The sequence below is a fragment of the Gekko japonicus genome, unplaced genomic scaffold, assembly GCF_001447785.1.
Source record: "Gekko japonicus isolate JY-2015 unplaced genomic scaffold, Gekko_japonicus_V1.1 scaffold516, whole genome shotgun sequence".
Lineage (NCBI taxonomy): Eukaryota > Metazoa > Chordata > Lepidosauria > Squamata > Gekkonidae > Gekko > Gekko japonicus.
In genome coordinates this window covers 966,353-972,279 of record NW_015172567.1, presented here as the reverse complement: position 1 = coordinate 972,279, position 5,927 = coordinate 966,353, and positions in this window count along the sequence as shown.

The following is a 5,927-nucleotide window of genomic DNA, read 5'->3' as shown; positions in this document are numbered from 1 at the left end:
TTTTGTTCCCGGAATGCAAATGTGGAATTTAGGGATGAAAATGTAATTTAATCTTTTGTACTTTGGGGGCTGAGTCTTCCTTTGCCATTGCTACATGGATACGTATACCCAAGTACGAGATACATTTGCCCATTGTCACATACGAAATTTCGGTGTGGTGACAACTCTGTTCCTTCAATCCAGGCCAGGTGGCTCAGAGGTTAAGATGCTGAGCTGCAGACTGGAAGGTCTGTAGTTCAGCAGTTCGAGACCCGGGTGCCGCATGATGGAGTGAGCTCCCGTCTCTGGCCCCAGCTCCTGCCAACCTAGCAGTTCGAAAGCAAGAAATTGCAAGTAGATAAATAGGTACCGCTTCAGTGGAAAGGTAACAGCATTCTGTGCATCTTGGTGTTTAGTCATGCCGGCCACATGACCACGGAAGTGTCTTTGGACAGCGCTGGCTCTTCGGCTAAGAAACGGAGATGAGCACCACCCCCTAGAGTCGGATTCAACAAGCTTTCGAGCAAGGGAAACCTGTACTTTTTACTCCACTCCAGAACGTGGTATGAGGAAGAACAGGGAGAAAGGAAGTTGTACTCACTGTAGCTCCAGACAGAGAAAGAAGTGGACTTACTAAACCATGCTCCTGTTTGAAACCATGCTGCCTCCTTAAAAAGTTAATGAGTGGATAAACTCCAGGAGGACCAACAGAACAAGACTGACTTGCAAGCCTTGTGGAAACTCGGCAGGTCCCACAGGGCTCAAACCTTATCTGCCAAGGCATCCCACCATGATGGGGCCGAGGTAAAAATGGCCCTTGATCTGGTGATAGCCAAGTGGACCTCTCGGGGGCCTGGCACCACGAACCAGTCGTGCGATGTCGAGCGCAGTGTACAAAGGGGATTATAGTGAGAGAGCTGGCCCCTCAAATATGACGGTCCCAGACCATTCTGGGCTCTGAAGGTGAGCACCAGCCTCTTGAACTTGATCCGGAAATAGATAGGTAGCCAGTGTAGCTGCTCACTGGTGTTTCTGGCCACTGTGTGACACAGAGTGTTGGACTGGATGGGCCTTTGGCCTGATCCAACATTGGCATCTCTTATGTTCTTATGTATGTTCTTATGTTCCCAGGTTACGCCAGCCAGCAATCTGGTGGCTGCATTCTGAACTACCTGAAGTTTCCGGAGCAGCCTCAAGGGCAGCCCCGCGTAGAGGGAATTACAGTAATCTAAGCGACAGGTGGCTGTGGCGTGGATCACTGCAGCAAGGTCGGAACAAGGCAGGTAGGGAACTAATTGGCGGGCTCATCCTAGTCCGATGCCACGCCTTAACTGCTCTTATCACTGGCTCTTACAAAGAAGAGGTAGACTGATCCTTTCCTGCTCTTCAAAAGTTTTTTTTGACGAGAGATGGCAAATTCTTCATGTGGATCAAATTCTACATGTGGATGACCCTTCTGTGATGAAAGGGCAAAGGTCATGCCCCCTTTATGTCAGTCACCCATCCCCTGGATGTCTCTTCTGATGTATGTGCAAAGCAGATAACAGCCTATGGGGGCCCCCAAATGTGTTCTGCTTCCTGTGGAATATACCTTGACAAGTATTGTACAGACCCCAGGAACCTGAGAACACCCTGTCTATCCTGTGGTGCCGGCATTTCTTGAATAGCCTTGACTTTCTCTTCATCTGGGCAAACCCCTTGTGCTGTCACAATATGCCCCATATATTTTACAGAACTTACTCTAAATTGAATCTTCTCCTTATTAAACTTGATGTTTTTAGACCTTGCTGTCTCCATCACCTGTTGTAAAATTTGATCATGTTCTTTAACCGTTTTTGCTGCTATGATCATATCATCAGCTATCATGTGCACCCCTTTTATATGGCCGAAAACCTCTTCATTCTTTTGCTGAAATACCTCGCTAGAGGATTTCAGACCAAAGGGTAAACGATGAAAACAATACCTTCCCCAAGGTGTATTAAATGTGCACAATTTTGCTGATGCTTGATCTAGCTTTACTTGCCAGTACCCATCTTTTTCATCCAGACACAATGCTTCTGTTCATGCATCCTAAGATTGCATTAGCTTTCTTCGCAGTCACATCGCACCGCAGGCTCATGTTCTTCTTATCTTACTGGTCTTTTGACTCAAAGTTCTCCCCCCCCCTTTTTGGCGAGGGGTATTTTGTGTGTGTGCACACCAGGAAGTCATTCTGTAATGACTAGACTGCTTACCCAATCAGTAGGCCCTTCTACTTTTGATATTACTCCTGTCTTTTCCATTTGGTGGAGTGTCTCTTTTAGCCTATCTAATATGGCCAAAGGGACCTTTCTACACCCATGGATTGTTGGGGGAACTGCTGGGTCAAGATATATGTGATGATAACCCTCAAATTCCCCTAAACCTTCAAATACATCCGAGTACCTTTTAAACATTTGTTCCTTTGACATTAACTCAGTTGGTTGTATAGTATCAACACGACAAACCAGGTTTAAACTTTCACAAGCTGCTCTCCCCAATATTGGGAGAGTTGACGTGTCTGTTATATAAAACAAAAGCCTGGCTTTTCCTTTTGGTGTGATACCTTCCAGCATAATTGTTCCAAGTGGCTTTATTCTTGCTCCTCCATAAGCCACAAGAACTATGTCACTTTTAGTTAATGTCTTCTGGCCAGGGAGTTCTTCAAACATCTTCAGTGGCAACACATTTACCTCAGCTCCTGTATCCAGTTTAAATTCCACTGCATGTCCTCTTAGAGTTATAGTCACATACCATCCTGGCCTCTGAGCCACAGCAGTCTCATTCTGAGTTAGTTCTCCAATAAACAACCCATGTATATCTATATCATGGACTTGATGCCTCTGATAGTTGCTGTTGTTGCTTGATACTTTCCCCTTACACAGGGTTGCATAATGATTTTTTTTGCCACACTTAAAACATGTCTTTCCAAATGCTGGACAATTGCGAGGTTTATGAGCCTTGCCACAATGAGCACATCTCCTACCCCTCACATAGTCCTCTACTGCTCCTGAATGCGACTCCTCATGTGCAAAAACAGAAGCCGAAGCTCCAAAAACATCCTTGTCAGCCCTTGAAATTCCACCGGGCTGATGTGATAGTGTAGTCATTGCTTGCAGCTGTGCAGTTGTTGCTGCAGCTAACTGACAAATCTCCACTGCTTTTTCTACAGTGAGATTTGATTCTTTCAAGAGTCTTTCCTGCAGTTCAGGAGTCGCACTAAACACAATCTTGTCTCTGATCATATCATTCGACACAGAACCAAAATCACAGTCTAGGGCTTTGAGCCGTAGCTCAGTAACAAACTGTTCTATCATTTCTCCCTTTATCCATTCATGTTTCCAAAACAGATACCGCTCAAAAATAACATTCTTCCCGGGAGTACAATATTTCTCAAATTGCTTCAACACTGTCTCAAGGTCTTTTGAGTCTTTATCAGGGAAAACAAATGTCTTATAAATAGACACGGCCTCCTCACCCACAGTACTTAGAAGAATCCCAATCTGCCGTTCATGGGACTGGATGGGCCTTTGGCCTGATCCAACATTGGCATCTCTTATGTTCTTATGTATGTTCTTATGTTCCCAGGTTACGCCAGCCAGCAATCTGGTGGCTGCATTCTGAACTACCTGAAGTTTCCGGAGCAGCCTCAAGGGCAGCCCCGCGTAGAGGGAATTACAGTAATCTAAGCGACAGGTGGCTGTGGCGTGGATCACTGCAGCAAGGTCGGAACAAGGCAGGTAGGGAACTAATTGGCGGGCTCATCCTAGTCCGATGCCACGCCTTAACTGCTCTTATCACTGGCTCTTACAAAGAAGAGGTAGACTGATCCTTTCCTGCTCTTCAAAAGTTTTTTTTGACGAGAGATGGCAAATTCTTCATGTGGATCAAATTCTACATGTGGATTACCCTTCTGTGATGGAAGGGCAAAGGTCATGCCCCCTTTATGTCAGTCACCAATCCTGTGAATGTCTCTTCTGATATATATGCAAAGCAGCCTATGGGGGGGGCCCCAAATGAGTGGTGAGGTCCAATGGGAGAGAGGACTGAGAGAGAAAAGGCTATTACACTGTCAGTTCAGATCAGGAAGGGTCTGAGCCTTTGGAGAGAGTGAGACTGGGGGGATTCCGTCTCAGTGTCTGTCTTGTGGGTAAGCAGGCAAAAACAGTAGATATTTAGAATGAGCTGTGGTTGCAATGTCGTACTTACAGAGAAGTAAGCTTAAAATCCTCTCTCAAGAGATTTTGGAAGACAATCCTGTGAATGTCTCTTCTGATATATATGCAAAGCAGCCTATGGGGGGGGCCCCAAATGAGTGGTGAGGTCCAATGGGAGAGAGGACTGAGAGAGAAAAGGCTATTACACTGTCAGTTCAGATCAGGAAGGGTCTGAGCCTTTGGAGAGAGTGAGACTGGGGGGATTCCGTCTCAGTGTCTGTCTTGTGGGCAAGCAGGCGAAAACAGTGGATATTTAGAACGAGCTGTGGTTGCAATGAACAGGGAATGTCGTACTTACAGAGAAGTAAGCTGAAAATCCTCTCTCAAGAGATTTTGGAAGACTCTTAGGCTGAGGACAGACTGGCAGTATGAAGCGCGAGTAAGGCGGGGCAAAAAAACCCAGCCCAAGTTGTGCTGGGGATTCTCGGTTGCATTGCACCTACTGATGCGGGAGCATACTGGGGAGGAGGCACAAGGGAGCGTTCGCACTGTTGGCCTGCCCCTGGTGGAGGCACGACTGTAAGCGGCTTTTTTTCATTCCGGCAACATGCGCATAGGCGCCGCACTACAACAATGTGGCTTTTAGCGTGCACACTTCCGGGAAGCGGGATCAACGTGCTCTCCAGGGTTTGCTACAGCTTTCACCTGGTACTTTTTTAACTCTGTAGGGAACTGTCATAGGATAGGTTGAGTAGGGCTGGGGAACGCCTGACAACTGTCATAAAACGGGTTGAGTAGGGCTGTGGAACGCCTGAAAGCTGTGGCTGTGTGAACCGGCCCCTTTAATCCATTTGTGAAACGTGCCTCTATCAGGCCAAACTGCCAGTCTGAACTCAGCCTTAGTTAGTATTTTTGTGCAGAAGCAGGCTAGCCATGGTCAATGCTTTAGGAAGAGACTACAGGTGTCCCAGGGCCCAGTTTCTGGTAGAAACTGGCTAAAGATTTGTAGCTTCTGGGGGGAGCTCACATTTACCCAGTGAGAATCCTGAGGTTGAGGGAAGGCCAATATTCACTTCAAGAATAAAAGCTCGGCTGTTAGCTGTTCTGTGCATCCAGACATTGACAAGTGAGACATTGTAAATTAATGATCACAGCAAAAGCTGTATGTTGCTCATAGTTTACCTCTTTACTGAATAACTTTATCCTAGTGGACCTAGTGGTAGTGAACAGAAGTGATTTTTAAAAATCCTGTTTCCCTGATGTTTCATACGAAGTAACGGTAATGGTTCCCTTGCTCGAAAGCCAGTCGAATCCGACTCTAGGGTCGCGGTGCTCATCTCCGTTTCAAAGCCGAAGAGGCAGCGCTGTCCAAAGACGTTTCCGTGGTCATGTGGCCGGCATGACTAAACACCAAGGCACACGGAACGCTGTTACTTCCCACCGAAGTGGTACCTATTTATCAACTTGCAATTTCTTGCTTTCGAACTGCTAGGTTGGCAGGAGCTGGAACTAGAGATGGGAGCTCACTCCATCATGCGGCACCCGGGTCTCGAACTGCTGAACTACTGACCTTCCACAGCCTGCAGTTCAGCGTCTTAACCACTTGAGCCACCGAAGTAACTGCATTTAAAAGGTCACGGGTTCAGTAGGAAGGCTGGGGCAGAGACCACCCTGGTCAAACAACACAGATCACTACCTTTAGTCAAATGGCATTTAAAACTCCAGCGTTCATGTCCTCACGACTCAAATGGTGTACTCCTATGTCACACTTGG